This window comes from Pleurodeles waltl, chromosome 1_2, assembly GCF_031143425.1.
Source record: "Pleurodeles waltl isolate 20211129_DDA chromosome 1_2, aPleWal1.hap1.20221129, whole genome shotgun sequence".
NCBI lineage: Eukaryota > Metazoa > Chordata > Amphibia > Caudata > Salamandridae > Pleurodeles > Pleurodeles waltl.
Window position 1 is genome coordinate 708479633 of NC_090437.1, and position 22823 is coordinate 708502455.

A 22823-nucleotide genomic window follows, 5' to 3' on the forward strand; every position below is an offset into this window, starting at 1 on the left:
ATTGTAATTGTATAATTTCCAAAACGGAGGCATGCAAGGTCAGGCAACATGACGCCGTGATGAAGCTGGTTCACCCAGAAATCGATGCAGGAAATTTCCGATAGAAGAGCTGCGCATTGGAGATGCGAAAGAACGTCAGAAATTAATGCACGCGGATGAGCGCACAGGTTCCGTAGCTCTATGTAACACATGCAGCAAGAGCGTTGGTTTCTTTGTGTGCGCTGATTGTTTGAGGGCATGCAATGCCTTGCTTTTTGCATGTACACTGTGCACACGCGGCGGCTCGTTTGAAAGTAAGCAACAAGTAACAGGTCGAAGTGCAAATGTACAGACACGATCACACATCCAAGAATTTCTTGAAATTCTGAAAAAATGCTTCCTGGAATAAGCGTAAATCCTTGTCAATCCTTTAAGTACTTTAGATTCACAGGGTTCAGGGGTTGATAACCGTTCTTGTCATCAAATACATGTAGTGTCTCCACAGATAATGTATACATTGTATAAATCCAAGGTTTAACTCTTCTTTATTATTATTAGCTTCAAAGTATCCAAAAATTAGCGTCAACTCCCGGTACAAGATTGTGTCCTACATTCCATCTAGTCATAATTATACCTAGAACTTAGAATACATGACAACGACCTGGCACATTCTAAATGGACTGATATACCCTTACCTACGTACCACTAACTATACTACAAAACCATATGTCCAAATGCGGGATTATCAAGAAGGCAGACTAACACCGAGGAAATGATTCAACAAAATGCCAGAGGTAGCCGGAAAGAGATTATGAACCCTTCCATAATACTGATAACATTAAAGAGTTGGATTCTTGTCCCTCACTTGGCTTCTCAACAGAATCCGTTTTGCTGCTGCTGAGTAAAGGGGAAAGGGAGAGAAAATTACTTTATTTTCCTGCTGCTGCCTTCTTGAGTCTTCTGACTGGTATTGTAAAGGCAAGACACGGGCCAACTGATGTCCTTGATTTACACATTAGTAGTATAACACTCCGATGGCATTTAGGTTACAGCCAAGTTTACAAACAGGTAGATTCTCCCTCACATTTCATACAGGTTCTCCCCCTATGACATCAACATCTGGCTAAAATAATGATTACACACTCAGGTACTTTTTTGGATTAAACCAAATCATTAGCGTCTCTTCTGATTTACATGTTTCAACCCCGACTTTCAAAACATAAATCCTGTAGGATGGATTGCGTTTTAAGAATACATCCTTATTGTTTTTGTTTTTCTTTTAAACAGTGGTATTTCATACATCTGTGACTGGCAGCAGTTGAGATGAGCATCAACACGCACATCACTAATACAATTCCGTGTAAATTACCCGAATGATAGTGAGTGTATACCTGTACTCATAGTTTAATTATAATGGAATAATGCAGAATCGTTGAGATTTCACATGCCATTTTCTAAATGTAATTGTTAAAATAAACATGGAGGTCGCTCTACACACTGTTTTGTTATCCTCCGGAGATGGCATCATGTCTTTATCAATGGACTCCAGGAAATAGATGTTGTCTATGGATTCAACTGGTTGAGAAGCCTTTACAACAAAACGTGTAACAGGATTGCAGTGGCTGTCTTCGAGAGGGTTTTCTGAAAGATTTCCCCTCTAATGTCATCAGATATTCCGGCAAAGAGGGGAATGCCAAATGATATTGCATTGCCTGGTCACCTTCTCCCACCTCTCTTTGGTTTCCATAGAATCTAAAGAAATAGATGAAAGTAGGCCACACTGGCTTGCAGTATCTGTAAAATCATTTATCACCTTTAATACATATTTCTTGAGATCTGTTTCCGATGTGTGTTGTTTCTCTTATCTTCCATCTCTTTCCTTGTCTTACCGTCCTGTCTTGTGCATGAGCGGGGTGCTCCACGAGCTGAGTGTTCTGAAAAATATCATACTTTTTTATGTCAGTTGTTGGTGCTGCTGAATAAAGATTACTCATACTTACCTTCTGCTTGTTATCACTACATACCCCCACCTACCACTGCTTCCCTAGCAGCTGCTCACACGAACAGAACAGTGGTTGATGGGATTCTAATCCATTTTGGCAGTGGCTGTCAGAGACCCCGTGTCAGCATAGCTCTGTCTCTGCAGCCTATCACACTGAAAGTAGAAAGGAGGGCTCAGGTTGGGAATAAAAAGACAGGTATTTAGGGGCATAGGTATATTTTGTGATGCAAACCTGCACTAACGCATCAAAAAGTTTAGCACCGGCTTGCACCATTCCTGAGCGCCAGCCGTGCGCCATATTTATGGAATGGCGCAAGCCGGTGCAAATGGTGGGCTAGCATTAAAAAAAAAATATGTTAGCCGGGTGGGGGTGGCGGTATGGCAGAAGGGGGTTTTGCACCAAAAAATGATGTTAGGCTGGTTAGAGGCAAAAAAAAAAGACTCTACCCAGCCTAGCATCATTTTCTGACGCAAAACCATCCATACCACATGACTCCTGGCTTAGAAAAGACAGGAGTTATGCCCAACAACCCAAAGGCCAGCACAGGGGACCAGTGTCCCGTGGGCACGGCCATTGCACCCTGTGACATGCAGGGCCCCCCAAGTTGGGGCCTGATAGCACTTTAATTTAAAAAAGTAAAATACTTGCCTATACTTAGCCTACTTACCTGGGATTGGCTCCCCCATCCTCTGGTGTCCCTCTGGTGTGGGTGGGGGTGTCCCTAGGGCTTGAGGAGGGCACATGTGGACCCATTCCATAGTGTTTAACCATGGAGTGGGTCCACAGGTCCCTTGATGCCTGGTCTGACCCAGGTGTTAAATAATGGTGCAAAGCATGCTTTGCACCATTATTTTTTCCCTCCTCCCACCCATGCATCATTTTGGCACAGGGGGATAAATATGGGGCTATGAGGCTAGCACCATTTTTTTGGTGGGAACTGCTATCTTGCATCACATTGATTCAAGGTAGGTTCACACATCTAAAAAATGGAGCAAACTCCAATATTTTGACGTTAGACATGTCTAACGTCAAAATATAAGAATGGGGTTAGTTTTGCTTTGAATTTGCGTAAACAATTACGCAAATTCGGCACAAATGGAGTATAAATATGTCCCTTATTCTTTAATGTTTGTGTGGGACAGGGGAGGGTGTTAATGGAGTAGGGTGGTGTAAAGTAGCAGGGTACTAGGTGTGTGTTTCAAAATATTTGGGTGAATGAGGAAAGAATTTAAAGGAAGAGAGGTGGAGAAGTGCAAAAGGACACCAACTGTTAAATTTTGTTATATTATGTTATGTGCATTTATGGGGCATGCATATCACCTGAAGGGTATAGTGGTGCCTGAAGAAGCAAAGTGTGGTCCTGTCTGGGACCTATTTGAAGAACAAGGTTTTCCGTTTTTTTTTAGGAATTCAAAAACTGAGCTGGTGGCTCTTTTGTTTAGAGGGAGGTCATTTAAGGCTTTGGGGGCTGATGAGAAAATGCCTGCCTGCCAACTTCGGCTCAACAGAGGAGGGTGGCCAAGCAGAGGTTTCTGGTAGGGGTGTGGAAACTGATGTGGCTGTTCAGGTATGCCTTGATTGTGTGGGGCTTTGTATGCGTGTGTGTGTGAGGAGCTTGAAGAGTGCTCGCTTGTAGACTGGGAGCTAGTAGAGGTCTTTGAGATGTGTGGAGATGTAACTGTGGGGTTAGAGTTTGAGCATCAGCCAGACTACTGCTGTTTGAATGACCTGGAGTTTATTGGTGAGGTGTATGGTAATGTCAATGTGGAGTTCATCCCATAGACTAGATTGCTGGTGACAAGGAACTGTGTGATGGTTCTAAGGGTGTTCTACAGGAACATTCGGAATGATTTTTTAAGAAGCTTTAAAGGTGGCATCCATTTTGATCTGGCTGGTCATCAAGAGTTGATTGTCCATCACTACACCTAAGTCCCTGGCTTGGTTGGATGGGTTAGGTGTTGGTCCTAGTTCAGTTGGCCACCAGGCTGCGGTCCATAGTGAGGTGTCTTTTCCTAAGAGTATCACCTCTGTCCTCTTGGAGTTGAGTTTCAGGCACTTGGTCTTCTTTCAGGTGTCAACTTCGGACATGCAAGTGGTTAACTTTGTCCAGGTGTTGGAGTGTCGTCAGAAAGGATGAGCCCAGTGACATTGGTGTATTAGATAATGCTAATTGTATGGGTTTGGATGATTTTTGCAAGTAATGCAATGTAGACATTGAACAGTGTGGGCCTGAGCAAGGATCCTTGTGCAATTCCTCTGATGTGGTTGGTGGTGGCGGAGGTGTACAGTGTCAGGATGACTGATTGGGTGCTCCCATTGGGGAAGGAGGTGATCCATCAGAGAGCAGGTCTGTGTACTAGAGTTTTGTGGGGGCATTGAATGAGGATGAGTTGAGAGATGGCATTGTAAGTGGTTGAGAGATTGAGCAGGGTAAGTACAGCTGTGGCTCCTCTGTCCATGACCATACACATGTCATTGGTGGCAGCAATGAAGGTGGCCTTGGTGCTGTGATTAAGCCTGAATCATGATTCAGAGGGATACTTGAGGTAGCTGTCTTTGAGGTGGTCGCCAGCCATTTGTTGACAAGTTTTTCCAAGATTTTTGCTGGGAAGGGAAGGAGGGTGATTCGTCTGTAATTTGTTAAAGTTTTCAGGTCTAATCAGGGTTCAGAAGAAGTAATATGGTTGTATATTACCAGGAGTTCAGAAAGGTGGCGGTAGCGAGAGATTCATTGAGTAGCTGCATGAGAGCAGCGCAGATAGGAATGAGTGTGGGTACATGGGCCCAATGGGGCTCCCGAGTGGATGAAGTGCATGGTGGTGGCAGTTTCTTTCATGATGATGATGGGTCGGTAGGACCGGGGTGTGATCTCATTGGGTTGTAGGTATTGGAGGTCAACAAGGGTGTATAGGATTGTTTTGGGGAGAAAACGTGCAGTACATGGTGCTTTTTTGTCTCTAGAGTAGTAGGAGAGCTGAGTGCAGAAATACTGTGATAGGGTAATGGTCGTAGAGCAGGCTGTGGGGTAGGTGAAATCCTTTATCATGGCAAAACATGTTTTAGTGCTGTTGGAGCTATTCTTGATTTTCGTTTATAGCTCAGCATTTGCTGCATCTGACGGGGGATGATCTTTAAATGCTTCTATCGTTTTCATATGGGTGTGTATCTATTAGCATTCTGTTAGACCTGACAGCCTTAGAGTGGTCACCTCCAACTTTTTTGCCTGCCTCCCTCCACTTTTTGACACTGCTTTTGCTGGTTTTAGGACTCTGCACACTTTACCACTGCTAACCAGTGCTAAAGTGCATATGCTCTCTTCCTTAAAACATGGTAACATTGGCTCATACCCAATTGGCATATTTGATCTACTTGTAGGTCTCTAGTAAAGTGCACTACATGTGCCCAGGGCCTTTAGATTGAATACTACTAGTGAGCCTGCAGCATTGATTGTTCCACTCACACAAGTATCTCCTTAACTATGTCTCAGGCCTGCAAGTGCAGGGCCTGTGTGTGCAGTTTCACAGCCACTTTAACTTGGCATTAAAAATGACTTGCCAAGCCTTAAACTCCCCACTTTCTACATGTAAGTCACCCCTAAGGTAGGCCCTGTGTAACCCATATGGCAGGGTGTTATGTAGGTAAAAGGCAGGACATATATCAGTGTGTTTTACATGTCCTGGTCGTGGAAAACTCCTCAATTTGTTTTCCACTGCTGTGAGGCCTTCTCCTTTCATAGGCTAACATTAGGGCTACCCTCATATACTGTTTGAGCAGTAGAAAGGGTTAGTATGGCCAGAATGATAATACAAAATCCTGCTGACTGGTGGGGTTGGATTTTATATTACTATTTTAGAAATGCCACTTTTAGAGAGTGAGCGTTTCTCTGCACTTAATATCTATTTATGCCTACCAGCTTGTCTCCAACCCACGTCTGGCTGGGCTGGTTGACAGCTCCCTTGTGCATTTCACCCAGACAACCACAAACACAGGATGCTCAGTCACACCTGCACTCATCTGCATACTGAATGGGTCTTCCTGGGCTGGAAGGGTGGTGGTCCTGACACTTACATTTCAAAGGACAGTGGTCTGCCCTCACACAATGGACTGTCAAACCCCCTAATGGGACCCTGGCAGACAGGGTTGTACTGAAAGGGGACCTTGTGCACTTGAGCACCACTCTTTGAAGTCTCCCCCACTTCAAAGGCACTTTTGGGTATATAAACTGGGTTCCTGACCCTACCAGCTCAGACATTTCCTGGGACAGACACTCTGAACCAGATCCTGCAACCTGCCAAGAGGAGCTGGCTGGCTGCCCAAAGGACTCATCTGGACTGCTTTGCTGTGAAGGACTGCTGTCTTGCTGTTGCCCTGCTGACGTGCTGGCCTCTGGCTATGCTGAGAAGTGCTCTCCAAGGGCTTGGATTGAGCTTGCCTCCTGTTCCTGAAGTCTCAGGGCCAAAAAGGCTTCTTCTCTGCCAGGAAACTCCTTGTGCGGTGAAAATTGATGCACAGCCTTCCGGAATCGATACATAGCCTGTTCAGTGGTGAAAGAATCACTGCATCGCTGAACCAGAACGACGCAGCCTGGCTCTCCGAGTGGAGATCGACACAGCGCCAGTTTTGCGACCGGAACTTCGACACACAGCCCCCCGTATAGAAGCATCGCCAAGCCGGGACGACGCAGCTTGACTTCCTGCGGGAGGAATCAATGCAGTGCCTGCCATGTGACAGAAACTCCGACGCATCACCCACCGAATCGGCGCAGCACCTGTGACTTCATCCTGCATGCCCAGGATTTCCACACATCATCCCTGGGCGTCAAAAGACCCTGCATCGCAAAGAGGATTCAAGACTGCGTGCCGGAATTCGACACAAAGCCCTTGCCGCGTGGAAAAGAATCGATGCATAATCTGTATGCACCTGGAAACCTTCCTTTTTTCACGCATCTCCTTCTCTGCGGTCTTAGTGCATGTAATTTTGATGCATACTAGGTACTTTGTTCTTGCAAGAAACATTTGTTGATTTTTAAAGACTTAAGACTCTTCTTATCATTGCAACATTAATATTTTAACTTGTGATTATCAAATCTTGATAGTTTTGACCTTAATTTACTCAGATAAATATCTGATATTTTTCTAAAACTGTGTGGTGTATTTTTGTGGTGTTTTCACTGTGTTACTGCATGATTTATTGCACAAATACTTTACACATTGCCTTCTAAATTACGCCTGACTGCTCAGTGCCAAGCACAGGATAATTTGGATTGTGTGTGACTTACCCCGACAAGGATTGTGGTCCCTACTTGGACAAGGGTGTATACCTTTGCCAACTAAAGACCCCATGTCTAACACATTCTAGTTGCTGGCAGTGGCCTTTGAAGAGTCACAGATCTTCTGTATACCAGCTAGCTTGAGGTCTAGCCCTTAGGGTAGAAATGTTTTTGAACAGGGCCAGTGAGTCTGTGCAGGAGGTGATCCAGGCAATTAATTTGATGATGCATCTGAAAAGGCTGTCTTGGTCTGGCAGGCTTGGAGCTCTGTGGTCAAGGTTTCATCAAGGATCACGTTCCAGTTACGTTAGACGGTTTTGGTGGGTGCGGTTCCATGTTGGTAGGGAAGGTGCAAGTCAAAACAGAAATGTCCAATGTGATGTCAGAGAAGTTGGGGTCAAGAAACCGCCCTGCAGTGTGGGTGGGGCCTTTTACTCGTTGGGTATGTCCTAGTGTAGGCAGATCTTCTGGGATGTTGTTGGAACTCAGGTCAGTGGTGTTATACAGGTGGGCATTTAGGTAATAGAGAAGGAGGAAGGAGCTTGAGTCATGCACCAGAGGAGGAAAGAGGTCCATGATAGTCATTCTGAAATTTGATTTCAGTCAGGGAGGTCCTGATAGGGGTCCTCTCACTGTGGTGTTGCAGGAGATGTTGAGTTTGAAGGCCAGGACCTCTGGGAGGTCAATGGAATTGGCAGCAGTCATGGAGCAGTGGGTGCTTTCTCTATAGGTGATGGCTAGTCCTTATCGGGTTGGTGACTTCTGCCCTGTCTTACAATCTTCAAGCAAGGAGGATAGTGACTGCTGTGTTGGGGACTAAAGTCTGGGTGAAGACAGTTTACAATCAGGTAGAGGAGTTCCAAGAAGAGGTCACTTTGGAGCTTCCAGATCTGAATGGCATTTTTGATGAGGGAGCGAGTGTTGAGGAGAAAGCACTCAGGGTGTAGTCTGTGTTGTGCATGGGGTGTTGTGTGTAGTGTGGTCACATGTGCGGGGTGAGGAGGAAGGGCAAAGAAGGTTGTGGACAGAGTTGCGCAGGAGAAACAGATGGCAGTGCAGGAGAATGCACTTTTAGTGCAAGTCTGGGAGGCTCGGGTACAGCATCTGGAAAGTCAACTGGCATTCATTGCATGGAGGTCAGCGGCCTAGTAGAGTTTGTGGTGGCAGTGGTTAGGTGGAATACCAGGGATCCTGGCAGTGGGGACTTCCAGGGCACAGATGTGCACAAATGGGCTCATGTTTGGCATGCCAGCAGCACATCCTTTGCACACATCCGCTGCATGCCTGCACTGCAGCCACCATTAAGAAGGTCTGGCAGAGGGGAGTGGTGAGTGAGGCTGGGAATAGAAGAAGCAGGTGGCAGGAGAAGAATATGGGAGGTGGAAGCAGCAGGTGAGTACCCACCACTTGGGTGAAAAGGCAGCAAAAGGAGGCAAAAAGGGAGAAAAGGCAGTATAGGATAACTGAAGTCAGGAAGGAAGTCAGGAAAGAGACAAAAAAGAGAGAGAAAGCAGCAAAGAAGGCAAAATCAGAAGAAGGCAAGAAGGAGGAAAAAAAGCTGACGTTTGAAGGAGCAAAGGAGGAAAAATTAATAAACGTATACATAACAAAAATACATATGTAACCTGATTTTAATGTTGTAATTAACATATAAAAATGTTTTCAATTAATACAGCTAAGTAAATATATAAGCAAAATTTGTACACAATTTAAAAAATAAAAACAATATCTATACCAATTCACAAAAAATGCATTATTATTAACAATAACTAAAACATTTAAATTAACAAATATATGACGAAAAACATATATCACACTTTATTAAAAAATAAATTGATATAAAATGTAAATAACAATGACTATTTGATAATAAATAACATAAACACTAAAGAAAAAATTATTCAGAAAATAACAACAACACTAGCTAAAAAAAGATGCACTTAAAAAGAGTTAGAATTACTATTCTATCTTAAATTTTAGTAAAAGTAGGAAAAGCTTTGTACTTTGGAGGGGTTAGATTTAGTATTCCAATTTCAATTTATGCAAAAGTAGAAAAAGCTTTATATTTTGAAAGAGTTATGTTTACTATTTCAACTCAATGCAAGGAAAAGCAGGGTTAAACTTTGGAGAGGTCAGACTTACCATCCCCCTCTCTAATGTAAGCAAAAGTAGGGAAAATGTTAAATGTAAGAATGGTGAGATCTATTATCCCCATTCCAATCTAGTCAACAGTAGGGAATGTGTTGGACTTTGAATGGTTTAGAATGACTATTCCCATTTAAACCTAATCAAAGAAAGTATTAGGCTTTGGATGGGTAGTATTTATTGTTCCCACTCCAGTCTAACCAACAGTTGGGAAAGTTTTGGATTTTGGAAGGGTTAGATTTATTAGTCCCACTTCAATATAAACAACAGTAGGGAAATTGTTGGACTTTAGAGGGGTTAAAGTTACTGTTCCTACTATAATCTGAGCTACAGTAGGGCAAGTGTTTAACTTTACAGGGATTATATTTATTCTCACTCCAGCGTAGGTAAAAGCAGGGAAAGTGTGGGACCTTGAAGGGGTTAGATTTACTACTCTCACTCCAAAGTAAGAATGCTTAGCTATATCACTCAAATTTTAAATATTGTTTTTAAAACATTTGAATGCCTAGCAACATAACATCATTTAAATATATTTAGATAAAATACACATGCTGTATAATGAAAGTGAATGTAATTCTAAACAAACAATAACTTAAAAAATAAAGACATTCAACATAAATAGACTCCATCCACCAACCATCCATCAATCCAAAAACAATCTGAAATTAACTATACATAAAAATAACATTGAAATAGTTATTCAATAAAACAAATAATACTAAACCAGATTTCATTATTAAATAAACCTGTTAATAAAACAATTAAATAAAAGACAGAAAATAATTTGCATACCTCTTTACCAATTGAATATTAAGTTCATTAGTTCTTACAAACATTTCTAAATGAATAGCTCTATTCGCCTACAAACCCAGCAACACACTTCTAAGTTATAAGTTATACATTAGTATTTAAACTTTACAAAATAAAATAAATAATACAGATCACAAACTATGCCTAAATAAATACAATAACTATTAATTAAACAATGTACATATTTAATTGCCAACTAAATATGTAATAAACATAAATACATTAGCAAAAAACTGTTTATAATTTTATTAACTTTCCACCCTGTTCCCCTACAAATCTTACAATCCTCTACTAAATTATAAATGAGTAATTGTACTATAGAAAAATAAAATTACATACTAAAATCCACAAAGCATGCTCAAATATTTAAAAAGACAATCAATTAAATATTTAACAGAACTAATTACCAAATAGTTATTTAGTTAATATTAAAATGATTTAAAATACAAAAACACTAATTCTTGATGCAAATTATTTACAATTTTCATAACTTCCACCCTATTCCCCAACAAATTCAGCAACAAAAATATATATTAATGAAACTAACACTTAAAAGTAATATATTGACTAGTATAATTAAATTAATTTAAAAAAAGGATTGGTAAAAAAAACTATGCTAAAGTAAACAAAATGATATAAAATAATATTTAAAAAACTATTTAAATAAATAAAAATATATTCTTACCTTGTATACTCTGGGGCATATTTATACCCCATCTGTGCCGAATTTGCGTAATTGTTTTGTGATGCAAATTCAGTGCAAACTCCAAATTTATACTTTGGCACTAGACACGTCTAGCACCAACGTTTTGGAGTTAAAGTTATTTTTTGTCCGCAGGAAACCACCTTGCATCAATGAGATGTAAAGTAGGTGTTCCAGGGCAGAAAATGACGATGTGGCCTTAGGACCATATCTATCACTCCGTGCTAAAATCAAGCACGGGGAGTGTCTTTAAATAATTGCACTAAGCGTCTCTAGCGCCATTATTTAATGCCTGGGTCAGGGCAGGCGTTAGGGGACCTATGGGCCTTTTACCATGGTCAGAGACCATGAAATGGGCCCACAGGTGCCCTTCCCTAGCTCAAGGGACACCCCACCCACACAAGAGGGACACCAGAAGATTGGGGAACACCAGAGGATGTTCCCTGTTCCCCCTGTGCCTCCTCCACCCGGCTAGTATCCTTTTTTATGACGCTAGCTGGGTCTTACCTCCGGCTACCATCAGACCATAAATATGATGCCCGGCTGGCGTCTTGGGATGGCGCTAGCCAGTGGCATACTTTTTCATGCAAAACTGCATTAGTGCAGTTTTGTGTGAAAAAGTAAAAATCAAGGCCTCTGTTTCTCTATATTTTGTATTGACAATATTTGTGAACTGTATTTATGGAACTTGATATTTTTGCAAATCTTCTTTTCACTCTCAGAGCTGTCAGTAAGATCTGAATATGTTTTTAGGTATTTGTTTTAGGGAACCAATATGCCATGACCTCAAACCTAAGCGCTTGTTAGAGCATTTTTAAAATGTGGCTCTGAAAATACCGTTAAGTAAGTTGTGGAGATTTTAGTTTTACTCTGGGTTTTGTCTGCCCATAACTCTCATGTATAGCTGTTATAGGATCTGACAGTACAAAAGTGATGGATGGAAATGTCTGGATTCATCTGAACCTCTAGTAATCACTTTCAACTTGCCCTAAAAGCGAAAGTCTCAGTTGAACTGCTTGGCCACATATCCCTCCGAGCTGGAACACAAGCAAGCTCATATCTTTGCTAGACTGGTTAGGGCTCAGCACTGAGGAGTAACTTCACTCCCTAAGCCTAATATTTGGTCACATGGTTATTACCAGATGTTGTTCGTAAGCTTAAACGTCCTAAGATGTTCCAAGCTGCACCTTACTGATTAGGTCTACCCAGTCTGAAATTTGTCTTGGGCTGCATAAATTCCCATTGAGAGGGGGAATAAGTGACATCAGTTCAGACTGTACAGTTACTGTCGGCCTTACTATGAGTCTGACGGATGTGATAACCCATCCACAGAACTTCTGACAGGGAGGTTGCTGCCATGCTGGCTACCTCCCCGCTGGGCCCATTGAGGCTTTCCCGCTGGGCTGACGTTTGGAACCAAGGCTTCTGCCCATCAGCCCGGTGGGAAAGTGGTAGCAGCATTGTCTCCGGCTCATAATCGAATCGGCAGCAATGCTTCTGCAGCAGGGGCACCAGCACCCTCACAATGCTCACATTGTGAGGGAGCTGGCCAGGGGGACTCCTGCACTGCCCATGCCAAGTGCATGGGTCCCCCATGAAGCCCCCTGCACCTGTTCTCCACCAGAGTTTTCATGGCGGTGATACCACCAAAGGCTGGCGGAGAAACAGGTCATAATCAGCAAGGCACGCTGGCTGATTTCGACCTCCACCATATGAGCCTGTCATGATCACTGATCCCGGTGGAGACTGCAGTAGCGTCATAATGTGGCTAGCCTCGTAATCAGTCCCTTTATTGTCAGGGAAAACAATAGTTTGCCTATGGCTGGTACCTATCTATAATGGCACAAGGGAACTAAAACAGTGCACCTAGAATTAGTACTTGTAGGAAATTGAGTTATTGGTTGAGGGGGGGTTGTTAGACCTGACAACCTTAGGGTGGTCTGGGACCCAATTTCTAACAGGTGTGGAAACCCCACTCAAGCAACAAACCCAATCCTTGCCAGGGTGAACCACAAAAGTCACTAAATTAACCTGTGATTAACCCTCTGGTAGCTTGGCACAAAGTGGTCAGGCTTAACTTAGAGGCAATGTGTAAAGTATTTATGCAGCACACAAACAGTGGTAAAGTGAAAACATCACAGAAACAAAATCCCAAACTAATTTAGAGAAATAGAGTATGTTTTATTAAATAAAATGATACAAAAACAACAAAAGTCCAATCAGTAGAACTGCAGATATTGACTTGTAAAATTTTTAGGTAAAATAGAGCCTAAAACACAAAGGGTTATCTGTGATTACCGTTCTGCGCTGGACTGGGACAAAGTCACAAGTTCAGTCCGACTGCCATGGAGTCTGTGTGAAATACAGTGGCCAGGTTAGTTCTGCTGAGAGTTACACCTTATGTCCTTGATGCGAGGCTTCTTGTTGATCAGGAGCTGTGTGGTGCTGGGAAGTCGTGTGTGTCGAGTTGTGTCACAATGCATTGGTTCCAATCATGAGCTGTGAAATGAGATCCTGCGCTGCGTTGTGTTGCACTGCATCAGAGTCAATGAAACCCATGGTAACTCAGCCAAGTAATCTTGGCTCCAAAACACGTTCTGTATTTTTCCACAGAGATCAGGGTAAGGGCCTGATTATGACTTTGGAGGTCTTTGAACCACCTTGGTGGTTGCGACAGTCACCCTGCTGCAGTGTTGGTGGTCCGACCGCTGTATTATAATGCATGTGGTTACATAGACGTAAGACTGCCACAATCCTGCTGATACTGACAGCAAAGCTAAACCACAGCGTTGGCAAGATAGGCCAATGTGACTGTCGGAGGGTGGACCGCCAGTGAAACCGCCGGACCAATTACGAGGTGGTGTTCCACTGACTACCACATGAGGTATGGGATGGGAGGAAGGCTACCATGAAGGAGGAGGCCAGAGTCTGAAAAGATCTCTGTAGGGCAGAAATGTAACTGTGGAAAGGGAGGATATAATGCTGAACCTCACCTGTACTCAGCTTCACATATCCAGTGCCACCATGGGGTTGATCCTACACGCACTTCCTCTGCTAGATGACACCCAAAACCGACTCCGTCATGGACGCAAACAACTGTAACCCAAACACCTGTTACCAACAACTCCACAGCAAATAGATGCCATGCCTTGGATCTGGCATTGTCTATGTGGTCCAAGTGCCAAACATATTTCGTGGACCCCCGTTCCGAGTAGTACTCAATGTGTGATCCTGTTGCAGCCCTATGATGCCCTTTTTCACCAGGTCACTGCACAGGCATACTATTCTAAATGTTAAATGTGTACATAACCAATATTCTGAGAAAGGTATGTGTCTATAACATTGTGACACACAACAGCAACTCATCATCAATATCCCACCTACAAAGTGACACCCTCACATTGTTCACATGCCATGGCCTGTTGTGATATAAAAGATACATTAATATGGATGTGTCATGAAACTGAACCACACTTTCTCTGCTCAACCTCTGTAATGGACTTCCACATATCACCCACATTTCAATATAATGCAAGTAAATGGGATGCAAAATAATCAGTATGAGAAATATTCAAAAGTTACAATGTAAATAATCCCTGCAGTATAGGAATGTCTCTAGCAGGGGGACCCCTGGAAGACTGGTGCCATGGGCCACATGCCAATTTGCACATCCCTCAAAACTACCATCTGCACAGGAACTGTGGCTTGATAAATATCAGGGACAAACAACAGTATAACTAGGTGCCATGCATATGTGAGAAATGTGTAAGTGCAAGTCATAAAATCACATACAGCAGTAACAGCATGGGTCCCACATTTAGTTAAAGTAGGGACATGGTACACACATGAAAATGGACACATGGCCATTAAAATGTATACAAAGATATGACAATTGAATACCTTCCATGTGTGGACAAACACATCTCAAGCTTGCACACATCAAATGAATGTACAACCTGCATCATAGGGAGAAAGGGAACCCAATTAATGTTGACATTGGCCAAACCAAGACTATACACTTACCATATAAAACACCACACAATGCAATATCAGCCCCAATGACAATACATCCCACATATCCATCCATTGAACATTTCCCCTTGTCCTGGGTGACTCCAAGGCCAGATCGCACCAAACACATCAAATGGATCATCAATCAGGGTGAAACAAACAAAACTGTAGTCATACATCCCAAAGTATCCATGAACATCCAAATGGTAGAAAAGTAATGGCAGGACTAATGTGTACAAAAAACAGCAACTTATTTTTTTATTTTAAAAAAAATAAACACATCTAGTTAAGGCCAATGGCCTGTACATTTGTTCAATAGGTGGTCCAGCAAATTGCTGGGCCTCTAGACTTGCCTCTCAGAACACTGCCATGGGAACCTGACCAGAAAGGGAGATCTAGTGGGCAGTCCATACATCTCAATGATGTCCTTTTGTAGGGGTGTGGTCGGGTTTGGAATGGATGGGTTTGGTTTTGGGAGGGGTGAGCCTGGCTTTAGGGAGGGGAGTCCTTTTCTGAGGTTTATTAGGGGTATGGCTGGGTTCAGTGTAGGGGGATCAAGTGTCACAGGGGAGGACTTAGTTGTGGAAGGGATGGATTGGGGTGTGGGTATGGTCCCTTTGGCTTTTGGACAGGGTGGTTTTTACAGGGTAAGGACAAAGCAAACATCAAACTTTCTTTAGGGAAATGGGTAGGGTGTCCAGGAGGGATTAGGGGCTGGGAGGGTGAGGAAGTGGAAGTGTCAGGTGTGGGTGCATGTGTTGTTGGTGCTGCTGTCTGTGTGTCATATGTGTGATGTTTGTATTTTGTAGGCATCTGTTGGGTGGCTGAGTGTGAGTGTGTTTCTTTGTGGTGTGTGATGTGGATGTGCTCAGTGTGCTGGGAGTGGGATATGTGTCTGTTGGTGTACGTGTGGCATCAGGGGTATGGTGGGAGTGGTGGATGTGTCTTTTGGTGTAGGTGTGATGTCTGTGGGTATGGTAGAAGGAGTGGATGTATCTGTTGGTGTGGGTGTGGTGTCTGGGGGCATGGTGAGAGTGGTTGATGTGTCTGTAGGTGTGGATGTGGTGTCTGGGGGAATGGTGGGATGGTGGCTGTTGTGAATGGGGTGAGTGTCTGGTGAGTGGTTGTGTGCTTGTGCGTTCTGTGGTGTTTCTGTTTACGTATACTGCTTGGGGCTGTTGAGGTGTGTGTGCTTATGTGTGAGTGTGCTTGGGACAGGTATGGAAGTAGGGAAATTGAATGGGGAAGAAGCATGTGAGATCCTGTGCTGAGTTGCATTGAGCTGCATCTGAGTCAATGGTACCCACAGTAACTCAGTCAAATAACCTTGGCTCCAAAACATGTTCTGTATTTTTCCATAGGGATCAGAGTAAGGGCCTGACTATGACTTTAGCGGTCTTGGTACCGCCATGGCGGTGGTCACCACTCTGCAGTGTTGGCGGCACGACCACTGTATTACGATGCATACCGTTAGATAGAAGAAAGACTGCCATGGTCCCACCCACACTGCCAGCAAAGCTAGACCATGGGGTTGGAGAGATAGGTCAGTGCGTCTGTTGGAGGGCGGACCATCAGTGAAACCGCTGGACCAATTACAAGGTAGTGTTCCACTGACATGACTGTAGCGGTCCAACCACCACATGAAGTATGGGATTGGTGAAAGGCTGCCATGAGGAAGGAGGCTAGAGCCTGAAAAGATCTCTGTAGGGCAGACATGTAACTGTGGATGTCTTCAAGGTAGGCCACCATCTATTGCACATGGCTGCCCTGCATCAGGATGGCATTCAGTAGTGCTATCTGACCCACAGATATGCTTCTCCGGATGTCAGTAGCCTCCTCACTCAGGGAAGCAGAAGGAAAAGGGGCAGGGGGTAAGGTGCCTGGAGCGAAGGAGACAGCTCCCCTCTTGGTTGAGCGGGCCCAGTCAACTGGGTGGAGAGTGTTGGGCCTGGCCCTTTTTGCAAGGTCATCCCCAATCTCTTTGTCTCCTTCCTCCTATTTTTTCCTGACCTGTTTTTGTTAGATTTAGGACTCTGGGCACTGCTAACCAGTGCTAAAGTGCATATGTTCTCTGTGTAAATTGTATTGGTAATTGGCTATCCATGATTGGCATATTTGATTTACTAGTAAGTCCCTAGTAGAGTGCACTAGAGGTGCCCAGGGACTGTAAATCAAATGCTACTAGTGGACCTGCAGCACTTGTTGTGCAGCCCTCCATAAGAAGCCCTGTAAACTTGGCTCAGACCTGCCACTGCAGTGTCTGTGTGTGCAGTCTTGTACTGCCAATTTGACCTGGCAAGTGTACCCACTTGCCAGGCCTAAACCTTCACTTTTTATACATGTAAGGCACCCCTAAGGTAGGCCCTAAGTAGCCCCCTGGGCAGGGTGCAATGTATGTTGAAGGTGGGACATATACTGATGGGTTTTACATGTCCTAACAGTGAAATACTACTAAATCGGTTTTCACTGTTGGAAGGCCTATCTCTCTCATAGGTTAACATGGGGACTGTGTTTAAATAACTTTAGAGTGCAGATTCCCTTTGGGAGCAGATAGGAATGTGTAGTCTGGTGTATCTGAACTCACAATTTAAAAATACATCTTTAAGTAAAGTTGGTTTTTAGATTGTTAGTTTGGAAATGCCACTTATAGAAAGTAGGCATTTTCTTGCTTTAACCATTCTGTGACTCAGCCTGTTTGTGAATTTCCTGTCTGGGTCACTATGACAGTTGGGCTGTTTGTGAATCCCCTGTAGACAGTGAGACAAAGGGAGCTGGGGTGTAGCCTGCATATCCTGATGGGCCATATGTGCTAGAGTGGAGGGAGGAGTGGTCAATTACACCTGAATGGGCTGTGCCTGCCCTCTCACAATGCAATCTCCAGCCCCCTGATGTGTGTCTGGGGCAACAGAGACTTTCTTTGAAGTTTGCCTACTTCAAAGGCAGAAAGGGGTATAAGTAGTGGACCCAACACCCCATACTTTAGATTTCTTCAAGATCACTTCTGGAACCAAGAGAACCTCTGCTAAGCAGAAGAGCTGAAAAGCTGAGGAGGAGTGCTGCCCCTGCCTGTGACTGTGCTTTGTTGGGATTTCCTGCAGTTGCTGCTTCTACCTCTGAAAGGGGACAAAGACTGGACTTTGTGGTATATTCCTGCTTGTGAAGAATCTCCAAGGGCTTGAACTGAGCTTGCCTTCTGTTTTAAAGTCTCAGGGCCATCAAAGACTTCCTCTGCCAGCACCTGGACTCTCTGCTGAGACTCCTGCCCTGCCAAGTGGTGCCCTTTCCAATTCCTGGGCCATTGAAAGGTGAAGTTGTCAGAACAAGAGCTGAAAGTCCACGCACAGAACGCTGTGCGTGAAAATGTTCAACACACCATCTGTAACGCGACTGATAAACAATGCGCCACTGGCTTCGCGGCTAAAATCGATGCTCCACCTGCATCACGGCTGGGAGATCGACACATCACAGCTGGAGAAATTACCCACAACACCCGCTTGAGGCTGCTGATAATGACTCAAGCCCCACGCAACACAGTTTTCTAACACCCGGCGACCGGATTTTCGAAGCATCGTACCTGGACGTCAAAGTCAACCCGACTGCGTGGATCTGAGGTGCCCTGTCTGAAAATAGATACATCGCTCTCTTGCGAGGGAGAAAAACGATGCATCGCTGACCCAACCGGAGAAGAAACAATGCCTGGCCTCCCTTGCGAGGAAGGAATCAACGCATCCGTGCCTTTTCCGTTGCACGCTCGCCTGTGCGGCTTTATTTTTTACACTTACCAGGTACTTTGTGCAAAATCAATGTTTCCATTGATTTCTATAGAGTAAGACTCTTATTCTTTTGAAAATTCATATTTTAACTTGTGTATGTTGGATGTTTGTCATTTTGGTCTTGTTTGACTTAGATAAATATTGCCTATTCTTCTAAACTGGTGTTGTGTCCATTTTGTAGGGTTTTAACCATATTACTGTGTGTGTTGGTACAAATACTTTTCACATTGCTTTTGAGAGAAGCCTGACTGCTTGTGCCAAGCTACCAAGGGGAAAAGCAGGGGTTATCCAAGTGTGTATCTCTATTGCCCTCAGTAGAGTTAAGGTACTTGCTTGGACAGGGGGAAACCTGACAGCCAACCAAGGACCGCATTTCTAACATTGGTGATCAGCGGTGAGGATTGGACTTGTATTTGTACTTGACATACAGTGATTAAGTGTACACTACTGTTTTCAGTGCAGACCATTACATGAGCACATACCACTTGTTTTTCTTTTGCTCTTTTTGGACTTTTTCCTGCTTGCATATTTTTGGATCTTTTTTGTTGATTTTTGAACTTCTCATTGGGAACTCTTTTTCTGCCTTAGAACTTAGCACTTTTGATTTGCCATCATGTCTCAATCTGGAGATCCACCAGCTGGAGCTGTTTTTCAATTGGGGAAACTGGAAAGTTACACAGTTGCTCAATTGACCGAGTTCTGTAAGAATCCTGCCTGTCCCATTAGGAGCTCAACCAGGAAGGAGGAGCTGCAAAAGGTGCTGATGGCCTGGGTGAGAGCCAAGAAGGCCCGGGAGGCACACAGAGGGGGGGGGGGGGTGTAGAGTATTCACATTGGTGTAGTGGATGTACCTGTTATGCCTGGAGGGGGAGTCTCCAGGGTAGGTAGTAGTGTGTCAGCCAGAGGCCTGACTTCTGAGTAGTTGCACGACAGACAGGAGGAGAGGGTGCACCAATTGGAGCTAGAGAGGCTCAAAAGGCAGCTGGAGCAGAGAAGGATGGACTTAGAGGTGAAAAGGATAATTTTACACTATGAGCTAAGACTGAGAAAGCTGGAAGCCATGAGGGCTGAATCCAGTTCAGATGGTGGCAGCAAAAGTTTTATGTTCAGTACTGTTGAAGAAGTACACCTGCCCAGAGGCTTGGTGCCCTACTTGAAGGAGGAGGTATACATATACCAGGAGGTTCAGGGGTATGAGGTAGCTCCAGTGGTGCGCAGGATCCTTGAGGTGGATTAGGGAACTGGCATGGGGAGTCATATTCCTTGTAGTGGGAGGGACACTCTGCTGGCTCTAGGTGAAAGTGACAGGGAGAGGGGTTCTCCCCCAGGTAGCGGTCCTGGTTGTGGAGTGTGGAGACATCCCAGAAGAGTGTGGGTTTAGTGTCAGGGACAGTCAGGTACTGTCTCACCGGTCTCAGGAGGGTGATGTGAGATACTTTTTCCAGGCTGAATCACTGGATGGTTGGGTGAAGGGTAGTTTGGTTAACTCATGTGAGAGGCTGTGTGATGTGATTTCTGGAGAACATATGTCCAGTCCTTGTTTTCCAGAGCTACGCCAACACCAGGAGGAGTTTGAGTTCTCTGACCCCAGGGAACTTGCACTGGAGGCAGACCTCTGGGTGAGTACCAGAGGGTCTGAAGAGACATTTGGGAGTGCTCCTTAAGGGAGAGGTCTAGGTATTTATCAACCAGGTGAGGTGGGAAAGGATTGCAGTGTCCCAGGTAGGTCCCATTGTAGTGGTGTGGGGGAGCCCATGTCCAGTCTCAGAGGAGAGGGAATGGGGATGGGCTGAGTCCCAGAGGGCCTGAGATCCAGTCCCAGGTCTGTGAGGGTTTCATGAGTGAATACCAAGAGGGGAGCCTCGCCTGTACTGTAGGGCCATCTGCTGAGGGAGACCCCACAGTATCAGGAGAACTTGGGGGAGTGGCTGTAGCCAGTGTCCCACCAGTTCTGGTGGTAACACTCCTAGTGAGGGGGTGCAGAAGTCCAGACAGAGGACTTAGAGGGGGTTGCGGGCCCCAGTGGGGAACTTGGAGGGTCAGGAGTTAGCTCTGAGGTCAGCACCCCTAGGAATGATCTTTGTGATACAATTTTTGGGCTGGGGGGAATACAGGCTCTGCCAGGTGGGCAGAGGTCAGGGGACCAGCACCAGCCAGACTCTTGTGTAGCCCTTAGGGAAGATGTTTCCCTTGTGGGGGGAAGGATGTCCTGGCTTAGCAGGCAGTGGTCTGAGGGTGGTGACTCTGGGTTGAATGCTCGGGTTCAGGGGCTAATCTCTGACCTGACGGGAGGTAGGTGTGTGTCCCAGGAAATCCTAGGTTGCCAGGCAGTGGTCCAGCCTTAGGGTACAGATCATAGGCTGGAGGGTCAGATGCAGGGGGTAAACCCTAACCTGATGGGGGTTTGCCCAATCACTCCCGGTGGGACTACTAGTGGTACTCTCCATGGTGGGGGGGGGGTGCAGAACCCTAGGAGTGGTGGCAGGGGAGGGAGAGACTCACCCCTGACCCCAATTCAATCCAAGGGTATAGACCCTTGGTTGAAGGGCCAGGTTCAGGGTGTCCCCCATGACCTGGAGAGAGGGGCTACTGCTAACAGTGCCCCTACCATGTTGGATTCTGGGGGGACACTCATATTGGGGTGGGGGGGTGCAGGACCTTGTAAGGAAGGGCAGGGGGAGGGAATCCTCACCTCTGACCCTGGTCCACCCTGATGGTACAGACCCCAGGTTGGAAGACCATTTGCAGGTTACCATCCCTGCACTGGTGGGAGAATTGTGCAGGGCTGCTTCCTTAAGCACCCTGACACTTCTGGATTCTGGGAGAGTCACTCTAAGTGGTGGAGGGGGGGGGGTGCAGGACCCCAGAAGGAAGCGTAAGGGGAGGGAAGCCTCACCTCTGACCCTGGATCAACCTGAGGGTACAGACCCCAGGTTGGAAGACCAGTTGCATGTTAACTCCCCTGCACTGGTGGGAGAATTGTGCAGGACTGCTTCCGCAAGTAGCCTGACAATTCTGGACTCTGGTGGTACCGCTCCTAGGGGGAGGGTACAGAGCCCCAGATGGGAGGACCAATTTCAGGCTATCATCTCTGACCTGGTGGAAGGGAGAGTGGTCAAAGGTTGCCAGGCACCTGCGGCTACTGCCCCCCCACTCTCCACAGTCACAGTGGTTGGAGAGCTGGGAGCAGCAGGGAGGGTGGAAATGGTGGTGGGGTGGCAGACAAGGATGGTGTAGGAACTGGTCTTGCATGTCCTACCACTTGGGAGTGTCCACTGGAGGTGGATTTGAAGAACGAAGATTCAGAGTCAGTCTCCTCCATGGTACTCCCCTCACCCTCTGGGACACTGGATCCCCCCGTGTCTGTAGTGTCACAACTGGAGGTACTGTTGCCAGCTGCTTCCCCACAGAGGTCAGCCCTACCTCCTCTGCTGCTTGGGATGATACTGATAGGACAAATACAAATAGGGTTATTGCATGTGCCAGGACACACTTGACCAACAGTAAGGTTCACAGAACATTAGTGTAATATATAGTAGACCACAGCTGCAAGGTCCACCAAAGTGGTTTCAACATTTGAAAGGCCACATGCATGCATGCTACATGAACTGTAAACAGTTGCCCACTGTAAAGTCAGAATCACAGACAACTCCAATTGCATGATTGAAGTTGTGCAATAACAATATCCATGTATCAAGTAGGAAACCTTGTCACCTTGAATGGTTTGGCTCCTGTAGCATACCTCAGTAACCTGTTGTCACCAAATAGTATGGCAATGCAAAATGTATTCCTACTGATCCCACAATAGGCTCGGCAATCTGCAAATGTTCATATACCTCATATCACATCATGATGAAATGATGGTTAACTAATACAACTATGTTTCAGCAAGATGTACAGTAGTTGGAAGAAGGTGACATAGAAAATTCTGTGTCATACTGTAGAAACTTCCCAAATGTAACTTTGTAATATGTCCATTGTGTGGTGAGAACTCCATTCGAACACTGCATAACTAAAGCCAATAATCCATTGAATGTTGTTGAGGCTCAGGTAAGCTCCATTACCATTAAGAGGTGGTTTAATCTGTTTCTCAGTGGGAAGGCACATCACTGTTGCTTTTCTTTTATGCA